Genomic DNA, 13,683 nt, shown 5'->3' with positions numbered 1-13,683 from the left:
ACAGATTCGAAATTCAAATGTAATATTTTTTTATAATTAAGTGTAACAGTATTTATGGCCAGACTAAGTATACCTTCTACTTATATTAAAGCGTGTATATCATTGCGAGCAAGTATTGACACCTTTTGAATCTATATTGAAATATTTTAATGCAAACAAGGCGCTAAGTAAAATTAATTTCACATACCATCACATCACATAGAGGACAGAGCAGTAAAGAATAGAATCAATTTCATGACCATTTATTATAACATCCTCGGTACCTATTTATATAGGTACTTGGTTAAACTTACACTGTGTATTAATTTATCGTCCAAAACTCATTCAGCTAAAGTCTGAACTGATGTTTAGAAGTAATAGTAAGGTTATCTTAGACTTCTATTGTGTAGAATTTTATTAAGGTAATGTTAAGTTATTAAACACTAAAAATGTTACTGACATATTGTAGATATATTAGATTCAAATATTGAAACTCTAAATTTTATTAACCTACAATTCTTTTCCAATTTTGGGAGCGCTTTAATAGTATAAGATAATAAGGTTTTATAACTATAATTTTTATAATATATTCTTAAATATAAGCATTTTATATTAATTATAACTTAAACTTTTACGAAATTCAGAGGAAAATTCGAAAATAATTGATCCAACTATTGTATTTATTAATTTATTCATACGGTAATTAAACAAAAAATCAAGCTTAAAAAGCTATAGCTACAGCTTTAACCAAGGTTTAGATTATATCTGATGATGGAGCCGAATCTCTGACGAGGTATATTTGAAATCAGAGAGGTACTAATTTTAAGTGATAAAAACTTCAAACTTTTCATATAGATATGCTTTAACTGTCATCGGACAGTTCAGTTTTCACAAAAATAAGAGAAAGAACGTGCAAAGTACACTCTTAACACTACACAAAAAATTGAGCAATCGAAATAGTATAGACTTCCACTAGACTTAATTTTTACATTTGGAAGGCAGGTTCATTATGTTGAAAACGGTTAATAGGTATGTACTAATAATGGACCTCAACCGTGGTGGGTTTATTCTTTTATCTTCTTTTGTAAATTTGTAACTAGTTTCGCGAAATTGTATACGTCTATTATTTTCAGCGGTCTACCGCAAACAGATGTCGTGGTCTTACATCTCATTTCCAGCGTGGTCTGCACCTATTTTCTATTTTAGCTTTCTTTGTGTAAATAGATGCTTAACAGTAATTAAAATATTATTGATGCAAAACATATGCTGAAAACTTATATCGAAGTATACCTACGAAGGATAAATTCGGATTTTGCTATAAGTTCAATACATCATAGTTGTAACAGAAAACGAGGTAAAACTTTGGAGACTCATCTTAATGATATAAATATATATAGATAAAAACCTTTTGCATAACTTAACTTATAAAAATCCACTTGAGACTGGACTAAAAATCTACTTTTTGGTCCAGGAGAATTTTCCAGATGTTTTCGAACAAAATATATTCTTACATAACAATATCTTTGGAATGAATTATATAAATAGTCACATGATTGCCCATAACTATGAGGTAGTGTTGTTAAAATCGCAGTATTATTATACATGTACTAATTATATACCATACACTTTTATTAAGAACCAACTCAACTGTAATTTATGTGTACATAATTTTTATTTTAAGATTCAGCTGTCATTTACTTTGCTCAAACAGAATATAAGGCGTTGGAAAATTTTTACAGTTTTAACGTAACTTCTGAGATTATATTTACCACAAATCAAATGCGCTTTTCAATATTTTATTCATGTTCACATGCGAATTATTACCACCATATAATGAATATGTTTGGTAAATATTATACTGTACAATTTCAGCTTGTTGGCTAACTTTAAGCACTAAAAGGCATTATAAGTGTATATGCAAGCAATTTTGTTTCTAAATTAATAATGTAACGTGAGACACGGTAATTCGTATGTCACGATGTTTTGTGAGTTGTATTGTTAATTTATGACGTATTAAGAGTTTTTATAGTTTATTGTATGTGAAGCTCTGACGTAGGTTTTATATAATGTACCTTTTATGGAGTTATAATTATGTGTCTATAATTTCCTTTTTATTTATTACTAGCTTTCTATGCGTGGTTTCACCGCCGATCCCGTAATATTTTAAGGATTAAATATTTCTTAAATGGTTTCTGAAGTCTGTCTTTGTATCATGTTTTGTCCAAATCAGCTCTGCCTCTTACTCACGCCTTAACCAGAAGTAAGAGACAAACAGACAGACTGACAAAGCGAGAGGCAGACAGATAGTTACTTTCGCGATATTTATAATAGTAGAGATGTTAGTGATATGATATAGGTAATGAATATTTGCGAGTTTATAATCACATGCAAAATAACCTACCTAATACACATTATGTGTATAAATTTAATTCATTCATCAAACTGAATTTATATATCATCAAATTGAAATACTTGAATTTATAATTTGAAAATTTGTATTACAATGAAAATTAAATAAAAATGTACAAAAATTTATCAATTTAAATTGTCAGTTTTCGTAATATTGCATACGATTGTTGTTGTGTAGAAAATAATTCTGCTAAGTGCAGTAGATACATACATATACTGGACTGGACTTTACTTAATAAGTGCACAGTTCATGGTCATTTTTAAAAATAGATACGGTAACAGCAAAAAGAGGTTTTACATTATTCTCTTCATATTTGGCTACAAGTACAGAGCCTTATAGATATCGATTACGCACTGTGAATGCTCAGCGCATCGAAATGTTATTGTGTGAAACAATGCCGGACGTCCTTAAAGGTTGTAAATCGTTATAGAACTCTCTGTGACGTGCACTGGACACCCGCCAGATTTTCCGCCTCGGAGCCTTCGACCCGTAAACTCGATCGAAACGAAAATGTAATTATCGCTGTAAACAATGGAGACGAAACAAGACGGCATTCGGGCGACGAACACCGCGTTCGACGCACGCGTTTTACCTGGCACAGGTATTATATTCGACACGTTCTATAGTCTTTACCCTTTCGAGTGCAATTTTTGTAAAGAGTTTATACATGAGACGTCCAGTATACTATTCGCTTGTGATGGATTTCCCGAAGGCGTCCCGTCCCACTCGCGAAAATAACTTACATTTTTGCGATCCCGCGAAAAAAAGACACGTTAACTTTTGAGTGAGTTTCAATAATATTTCTAACGACCAGCGGCAGTGCCTCTCATTTGTTACGCTACATGAATATTCATGATTTTGTATATTTATGCGGAAAACTTGTTATCTGCAGTTATTGTTCTGGTGATCATTGTTATGATGATCGGACTGAGGTAGCCACCAATGCGAAAAGAGAACAAAATGAGCAAAGATTAGCGGAAATAACGATTTAATTGTTGTACTTACATTGAAAAAGTGTCGTCTTTTATTTATAAAGGATATGTTCTAATTGAACGGAACGTCATAAAGCTATTTGCCACTCTTATCTATATTACACATTTCGTCTGCATTAAATTTATATACTTTTTTCATATTAGTACTAGTAATATAGCTATTTCTTTCAAGGTACTGTATTAATTTTCCATCGGTCACGTGCTTAGATGCGTTCGCGGTCTGTTGAATTACAGGCTTGTTTTGAACTTGACCATGATACGCCATTGAATAAGACTTAACTGATATAGATTATCGTGAAAATATCCCCCCCTCAATGGAAAATTCATAATTTTCATTATTTTTAAACTTTAAGAAATAGAAGTAGAAGTTTTCTACGAAATGTTATATACGATTTAACTTCTAACATTTAATGAAATACACAAAAATAGCGTAGAGCAAAAACTCCATCGACGCTCATACTTCACACACACTTCAATTAGCGAGGGGTAAAAGTCATTTAAAACTAGGCCTAGTACCTATATTTGCTTGTCACCATAAGTGAAGCATAGAATTGGTAATTTTGTATATGACATAATGTTATGTGTATATTAGTTTATTTTACACCTGTACACGTATAATAATTTGCAAATTTTGATTAGTATTTCAGTCACGATCAATGCAAATAAGCAGTTATTACTCGAGATTTTAATGATCATACTTAATTTATTCCTAATCCGTTATCTCCTTATATTTATATTATATTATTTACACAGTTTTATATCCCTAACTTTAAAGTTTTTTTTTATACTTCGCTTAAACTATTTTCGCAAAATGTTGAATGTAATCTTTACGCGTAACAAATTATGTAATGAAGTAATTTACAACGGCTTTAATCTATGATAATTTAATCATAGAATATCCTTTAATATTTATTATTCATTAATACCTTGATTGGTATAAGGTAAATGATAAGGAATGGTTATACTTTATTCAGAGTTCTTACTAGTAATTAAGATTTTGAGGTCATGTTTTAATGAATTTTTAATTTTTTTATTTTACGAGATAGCATTATCGGTCTTTAAGCAACGCGTTAATAATATAATACTGACTGACCGCGTACTGACTACTGGATGTCTCATAAATAAATAATCGTTTATTTTAAGGTTATAAATAGATTTGGATGAATCTAGGACCGATAACCCGAACGCTGGCATAAACAAAATCGAGCGAAATTTTCTAGTGATAAAAGGTGGAACGCGTGTGTGTGAATATATGTAATGCTGTTAACTGTGTGAATACTTTGAAGTAAAATTTTGGACACAAAAAACTGGAGGTCGACACGTATGACGTGTCAGTTGTCGTGGAGCTGACAACAGATGTCGTTCCGATTGATGCCGGTAAGTTTATTGAAACTCTTATTGAATACTCTTAGTGTAAGTTGTGTACTATGTTTATCCGAGTCTTAGGTTTATACTAATATTGGTGATAACAATGGTTACATACAAGTATGAACTATATAAATTTTAAAAATTAATTATTTAAATTTTTATATTTTATTATTTAATTTTGTCTGTGTAGAGTCAAAAAGAAATTATGATGAATGATTATTAGTACACACGTTTGTGTTATAGTTTGTATTAGATTAGAAAAAAAAATGAAATAAATATTTATTTAATTTTATTTGATTATTTTACATAATCATAAACAGTAGTTGAAATAAAGTTTTTATATTATTGCCCCTTGTCAAAAGAAACCTATTTCCTTTTCCTAGCTTAGCTAATCTATTCCTTTATTCCCTTCATTAATCCTATCCTAATCTAGATTTAAAATATTTGTAGATGTTCTAACTGTTGATAATAATCGTAAAATAAAAATTTACTAGTTTAGTATTATTTTTAAGCCTACACAGGCGCATTGAAACGTCTTATCAGGTTTCTGAGCAGAAAAAAACAATCGTTTAAACAACTGCCTTTCATATATACAACCAAAAAGTTATCAAAGATCACCGGTCCATTGAAGTTTTTTCATTCATAGTCATGACTTGTTGTTACTTGAACTATTAACTATACGTAAACTTGTAGTGCAATATACATTAAATATACAAATTACTAAATTATTTTTGTTCCGCGAACATGTGACTGTGATTCCCCAGTAAGAAAAGCCTTATAGGAAATGACAACAACTTGTTAATATTAACTTGTTAATATTACATTGTCTAAGTGCATTTATACTTCGTATTGTCATAAACGTTTGAATTAGTAAATGGCAATATAATTAGGAATATGGAAATTGCTATTGCAACATGGAAAATAATGATGTTAAAAATTGTCTGGTTGTATATTATATAAAAAGAAGTATATATTGATGCAGAAATTCAAGTGAATTGAAACTAATAAAACAATAAAAACTATGACGCATAACCATTAATTAAAGTTGTTATGGATTTGAAAACAGTTTATATGAAACGTATTAAATAAAAGGTATTTGTTTATGTAGGTATGTGGGTTTTACACTGATAAAATTATTATGTATTGACAGCTTATCATGATGACAAAGTAATGTGGAAAAATCATTTAAGTTTAAAAATTATACTCGCATTTAACTCTTATATCTAGTAAATAATTCACTCAGTACATTTTATTCTTTAAGAGAACCCCGAACAAGTTTTGAGACAATAGTCCTTCTAATTAATATTTTATCCATACAACTTGAACAATCACGTAAAATCCATCCACCAGTTTATATATCATTAATTTAAAATGTGTATTGGTCGAGATGTCAGTATATAGTCTGTATTATATGATATGAAATAAAGACAAAATAAAAGATAACATACTAGCGCGTGCTGGGCTGCCTTACTGTGGTGAGCAATTAGATCCAGTATCAATTTCTCTTACATTGTATTTTTTTTTCGTAATGTTTCTTTTCATTATGTACCTTTTATATTATTTAAGGCATAAGTAATCTTTCTATTGATTATATATGCCGCAATAATAGAGATATTGGAGAACAGAATGAACAATTAACAGAGCTTAAAAAAATTAAATTATATACTTATATATTGAGCATTGAGTAAATCGTAATGCAGGTTGAACAAATTTAAAATTGAAAAATGTGTGATGGTAAAACCTTAAATAATTCAGTATATGCGATGTTAGACCTAATAAATTTAAACCAAAGATTGATTTGCATTCACTGCTGGTGTACAAGTCGTTCGCACAAGTTATAGTCGGCAGAACACTTGTAACACAACTAGTGTTTCAAGTGTTTATGGCTAGCGGTGATCACTTAACATTAGGTGACCCGCCTCCTCCTTTGCTAGCATTGCCATAGAATCAATTATTTTCCTAATTCATATAAATAACGTTTATCATATATTTTTATATAAATTAGTTTTATATTGCAATTCTAACAAAATATGTGGCGATAAGAATGTAAGCTTATCTCTTACTTAGAATGCTAAAAGCATTATTCATTCTATGCGTGTTTAACACGCATCATAGTCATTGAAAAGTATAAAAACTTTTAACCAGAACCCGCAACTAAGTATGTATAAAATAACTATTTGTGTAAAATTAATGCTATTTGTTATGGCTCACTTGCACCTCAGCCTGTTTGTCCTATACTCTATAAATATATTTTTTATGATATGATATGATTCACTACCAAATCTTTATCTATGGTAATATAAAGCTTAACTTCTTAATCTTAGGAACTGGGTTTGAAAATATTTTTCCTTTAATAGTCCAATATATTGGTTGATTGTAATGTACTACAAGGGTGAAACCGCAGGGCACATCTTAGTATAAACAAAATGTATATAAATATAGACACAGAGTACTAATAAGTAATAACACATTTAACACGCTTTAACATTGCTAATTAGAGGGTTATTGCGCTCGTATTAATTAAAATAGTTATAAAATCACAATAGCCGTTAGCTGTTAAATTTAATAATTTTGCATGTCTATAGTTAGCCTATGTAATAATACTAATGTGAATTCATTAATAAATACAGATTGCATTTATTAAAGAACTGAAAACCATAAAATCAACATTAGTTAAACGGTTATGTGACTTATTTAAATTAACTGAGGCTGTAACGTGACCTTCTTTTAAAAAAGCATCGTGTTTTTTGTAAAAATCCGCGCCGGGCCGGATTTAAACTATTTTTTTATACTGGGAAAATCTTACATAGATACCCACAGCCCCCGAAGGAGCCGTGGGTTATGTCGGATTCCTACCGACTAAAAAACAGTGGGGTGCTCCGTCGAGCCGCATTAGTAAAGGGGCTACGGGTACTTGTCGGAATACGTCCATGACATATTTACACTGTAACCAAATACATATGAATAGGAATTTAATATAAAATGTTCTTCATTAAACAAAAGATTGCCCACAAAATATTAACAAAGGATGAAATTGTTGAAGCAGTAACATCGTAGCTAGTAAATCAAGTAAATATTGTAATCACAGAGTACGTGTTAAAACACATGTATGGTGGATTAAAGGTGACAATAACTGGTTTATTTGTTGTAAACTATCAATAGTAAATATTGTTGGTGCAATGTTCGGTTTACTTAAGTATTAAGCGAGGAGTGTTTTATCGTATAAAGTTAACAATTTTAAAGTTTAAATTATGGATTTCCCACTTCACAGTGAATTCGATACAATATAACTGAAAATTTTATCCTTATACTTAATATTATAAATGTGAAAGTTTGTAAGGATGTGTGTGTTTGTTGCTCTTTCACGCAAAAACTACTGAACCGATTGTAATGAAATTTGTAACGTAGACAGCTGGAACAACATATAGGCAACTTTTTGTCCCGATATTATAACTAGTATTATCTAATTTTCTTTTAAGAATGTACTCGTTTACTCTCTTAGTACTAGCGACACCTTAATCAATCACTCCATGTAGGAAACACACTGGGTTTATAAAATTATTTTTTTTTGTATAAGAATGGACGTTATCTCGTGCTATGGATAAAAATATTATGTTTGTGCAATAAAACTAGAGTGACCTTGATGATACGTCTGATTGATGAAGGCATAAAAAACTGATCAGGCGGTAAAGGACCGTCAGAGAATAGCAGTTATTGCTTCTATTCGTCGCGCTGATATTATTAACTTATCATAAAGAAAATTCTTAAAACTTCTGGGTATAAGATATCTATTATTTATCATACACTTACAGTATATATTATAAAATTAAAATTCAGTTGATATAATAGAAATAGCACGAGTGTAACAAAATCAATGATAGAATTTATTGCGCGCCATTTTGTGACTTTTTCAACCGACTTAAAAAAGAGGAGGTTCTTAATTCGACGATATTTTTTGTATGTTTGTTGCATCAGAACTTGAAATCGAATTGAATGATTATTTTTATATTTCAAAGCTGACACATTCCATGTGGTCCCATTTATTTAGTATAGCTCTGACATTCGGAGGCGGTTGAGTTTTTATTTAATAATTTATTTATGTTAGAGCGAGCAGCTGAGCTGATGGTTCGCCTGATGAGAAGCGATCACCACCACTCATAAAAAAACACAAGATGTGATATAATAATCGACTTTTTCTGTTATAAAAATGCCACGGATTCCTACACCACTTAATTGTCTATCTTGTTTATTGTTTTTTAATTGATATTCTATAAAAGCTACACAGTTAATTAATTTCCTGACCCTTCTGTTTTTCTCTTCAAACTATTTTTGTTAAATACTAACTGAATATGGCATTGTTGAAAAATGCAGTAAAACCGATGTTTACCCTGCATCGGTGAATTATTTATTTCCGTTTCAGTCAAAGAAAATCGATTCAGGTGCCTATATTAAGTGAGTAAGAATTAAGAACAATCGGGAATAATTTACTTCGAATGGTTTGGTAATAAATAGGAAAGGTTCACTTAAAGAAATATTAAGCCACGACCCATAGCAACACCTACACCCTTAGCCTTCAGGCTTTGCGTCATTGCCTCTCCCATCACGATCATGGCCTATTTCAGAGGCCTCGAAAACAAACGAGGGACATTTACTTAGACTTAATTTAACATGTATAAGTTATAAATAAAAACGTATTGTTTACCGCATTCGCAATAACAAATCGTAAGACGCAATATTTTATTTTGATTTATTGATTCTCTTATCGTTGAAGAAAGAAATATAACGCAGTAAATCATTTAATTGTCGTGTGAATAATAAGTGAATGATGAATGCTTAATTTGAAAGTACTACGTGTGTTTATTAAATCCTGACGCTAAAAGGAGGGTGATATGCCGATTATAGGATAGGTTTGACGTCGATGTCTGTCTGTAAGTGTGTGTGGAGCATCGTAGTTTTCAAACGGTTGGACCGATTTCATTGTTTATTTATTTTATTTGAAATCCTGTTTCCTCGCAGTGGTTCTTAGCTACATTTGATGAAAATCGGTCAAAGAGCGCGGTCACAAATGACAGATTAAATTTTTATATAATACGATATTTTGTGTACTATGAGTATCAAATGAAAGGACTCCCCCGTTCCGATAATAAATGTATTAAAATTGTTGTAAATTTAATTTATTTTCAAATTAATATAGGTATTTCGTTTGTAATATTCAATCTATGGCAAAAATAAGCTACTGTATATGTTAACGTTACAGATTTAATGACGCCTAACAACTCTGATATCATTATAATATATTTATTTTTCATATAGTTAAGAATTTTATAAACACGGAAGACTATAATATGTTGCGCTTTATATGGTTAAATCGTCTTTCAACATAGTTAATTATGTATGTATGTCGTCAAGAATTTCTTAAGACATATAAGATGCTTGATATAGCCGAGGCTTATGTTAATTATAGTAAGAGCAATCACAGTTATTATCACGTAGACTGATTAAAACATCATATTAAAATTATTAATTAAATATTGCGCGTATGCGACTACTCTATATGTGAGATTTTACATCCTAATAGAGGTAGTTATTATAAAAATCTGAGCCACGCTTTGCATAAAGATATGAAATAAAAATCATTAATTGTTATTTTCAAATTTGTGTAACTTTGTCATTATATTTGGATTTTGAATTTTTCATTATGAATGGATTGCGATTATGCTCAGCATTTATGTAGCTTTTGTATTATGGCACATAAGCTAATAGTAATACATTTTGCCATTGAGGTCGTTTGCGGGTGAAACCGCATGGCACAAATGGTAATATAATAAAATTATATTGCGTAGAAATTAAAACAATATGTTATAAATGGTATTAAATAGGTACATTATAAAATTTAGTTTACCCTCTAGAAATTTATAATTAGCTATGTTTATGTAATATCTTAATATAGTAAGAAATAATCAGTGATTATGATAAGATTACCTTTAGTGATTGATAGGTTATTTTGCATCTTGAAATTGTATATTTAGTACCCGGAGATTTTCTCCACATAGAGAGCAACTGTTATTGTTATATTATATATAGCTATATTATAAATTGCAATACGTATGAAACGTATTGCAACAAATATACATTCTTACTAACGCTAGAAACGCGAAAGTATGTTTTTTTAATTGTTTTTCTTACACCCCGCATCGGATGGTATGATTTTTAGTGTCTAGAGCGAGTTAGGAAGCTAGAGAATGAAATAGCCTACCTCTTACAGCGTTTAAAAATATGATTTTTAAATCCCATGAGAGTCTTTTGACAACGCGTGCAATGCCGTGGGTGCATAGTGAGTGATGAATGTTTATTAACTAGCTTTAGACCGCGACTTCGGACACGTTAATTTGCAGTTGTTTAATAGATGTTATTATACATATAAATCTTCCTCTTGAATCACTGTTTCTATTAAAAAAACCAATCAAAATCCATTGCGTAGTTAGATTAAAACATACAGGGACATGGGGACAAAGAAAGCGACGTTGTTTTATGTTTTGTAGTGATCTATCATAATAATGAAAAGCATGCCATAGATACAAGTTTGAAAGTAACTAAATATCAAATAGTTTTATTTATTTGATTCTGTTTCTTACTACAGTAACGGCCTTAATATGAAAACTTGTTTCGTGGTTAATTAAGTTGAAAGAATCAAACGCAATGATTACAATTTGAATAAGATATGGATTGTCTCACTAATTATAATTCACGAGATAATAAACTAAACAAAAATGAGTTTGATGATTTAACTAAGTTTTTTCAATAAGAATGTATGAGGTTTTTCTAGATTATATATTCGCTCGACTAATCATATACCGACTTGGGCTTTTTCACTTGGGTATTGCGATATTTATACGCTAATTTAATGTAATATGTAACGTAAATTATTATTTAAAGTATATTCTCGGACTCGCGTGGTTCAATTCAGTCCAGTTTTTATTACATATACAGTTTTGTATTTAAAATAGATATCTACCAATGAATAACAGTATTCGCGGTAAATATGAAATAAGTCGATAATTTGTATTTAACGACTGCTATTAAATAAATATTTAGTATCAATTATTATATTTTGGAGATGAAATTTCCAAAACCGTAGGAAAATTTGTTTCAGTCTATTAATAAGAACATTTTAATTGACCTTATTTAAATGATTTATTTGGTGTTTATAAAATGGCTCTTTAATAATATTTTACTTGTACTATAATGAATGTGAAGTCACACTTCGCACTAATATTATAAATATGAAAGTTTGATTATTTGGATGTTTGTCCGTTAATCACGCCGAAACTACTACACAATGTTCATGAAATTTGGTATACAGACAGTGTATGAGCTGACTTGGGTGGTAGGATACTTTTTAACCCGATAAAACGCTCTCATGGGATACTACAGTAATATACAGTCACTAAATCATTTGTAAATATCCTAAATCCACGCGGGCAAAGCCTCGGGCGGAAGTTATAAACATATCCGAGAGTTATTACAAACTCATCATGTCACACTCGTGTCATGTGACATTTCTATACGAATGATTCGTTGACAGCATCGTCGAGTCACGGGGTTAATAGCGAAAACAAATATCTAAACCTAGCATGAGTATCTTGCAAATATAATGTTAAAACTCACTACTATATATCAGCTTTAAATGACGATTGTTGAATTATAATATACAGTACAAACGTTATCATTGTTAAATTGCTTGCAAAATATTACCTTGAGATGGAAAAATTTATCATCATTTCCTTCAAGTTGTCATAGATAAGATTGTTTGTATTTTTATGAATAAGTGTATTTTATTCTGTTGTATGACATCCCTACTTACTAAATCTTGTTATACTAAAAATAAAAATTGAATCGAACGATATATTAAATGCTTCACTATACTAATAACACAAATCTAAAGAATATGCCTTTTTCTTTAAACGGGCTAATCTCAGCAACAGTACTGGTTTGAATTAAAAAATACTTTTTGTGATGAATAGTCCGTTTATCGAGCACAGCTATATAATATCGAACATAATAAGTATACAACTACTAATTCCACGTTGCCTATACGAGGAAAAAAGAGTCATATGAATGATGTTAAAAACAAATTAGTTTAGAATATTGTAACTAACAATTAGTGTTGTAAATAAAATCTCATATACATCGTGAACAATAATATTTAGAGCTATTTTGAAAACCTTGAATGGGACAATGAAACTATTTAAAATTCATGAGTTTACATATGGTGGAATTCCGTGTAAGTTTTTTGCACTGCCGTCAAGGCAGAACAATAAACAAGTGTTAGATGGAACGAGAAGTAAATACTAAATAGTCTCTACATAGCAAATTCGTCAGAATGACACAATGCATTATGTGTGACAAGGAGGCAAAAATCCGAGATTAAAAATAAAAAAATATGATAGAAAACATCAATACGAATTTTAGAATTATATAAAAATTTTTCAATCTTATATAATACAATTATATTCTATAAGAATAATTTATTATATAAATTAATGGTATTACGTTTGGAACAATATAAATGCGTAATTTCTAATGTTATTTCCTTGATTTTCATTACTTTTACTTTTACGATAGCATTACTCATGAAAAGGATGAGGAATATTCAGTTTTGATGTCTATCATAGCCAGTTCATGTGGCGAATTACTTCTTAATATGATATATTTTTAAGGTATTACTGAACATTGTAAGAGCAGAATCAATATGCATCTGTTATTATTTAATATTTAAAATCCATATAATCTAGTTACGAGATTTTACCACCACCATGTACACTATGAAATACGTTTATGTAGTAGATTAAGTTTCAGTATTTCAAGCCGGCCCACCGACTTCAGCTGTACAAGGCTCAGGTGCGACCGCATATGGAGTACTGTTCTCATCTC

General features: G+C 30.1%; 1 protein-coding gene across 3 annotated transcripts in view; it reads left to right on the top strand.

The window, feature by feature from the left end:
- LOC119840482 overlaps positions 1-13,683 on the top strand; it is a 120,623-nt gene that overhangs the window by 40,620 nt on the left and 66,320 nt on the right. Inside the window, exon 1 of one of the 3 annotated variants that reach the window (XM_038367117.1) lies at positions 4,618-4,758. The exons of the other annotated variants lie outside the window; for them this stretch is intronic. The gene's annotated coding sequence lies outside the window, so the exon portion shown is untranslated. Of the gene's footprint in view, positions 1-4,617; positions 4,759-13,683 lie in introns of those variants that run through there. 3 annotated transcript variants of the gene reach the window in all.

The sequence above is a fragment of the Zerene cesonia genome, chromosome 6, assembly GCF_012273895.1.
Source record: "Zerene cesonia ecotype Mississippi chromosome 6, Zerene_cesonia_1.1, whole genome shotgun sequence".
Classification (NCBI taxonomy): domain Eukaryota; kingdom Metazoa; phylum Arthropoda; class Insecta; order Lepidoptera; family Pieridae; genus Zerene; species Zerene cesonia.
The sequence above is the reverse complement of the archived record's forward strand: the minus strand, read 5'-3'. Positions and strand labels throughout refer to the sequence as shown.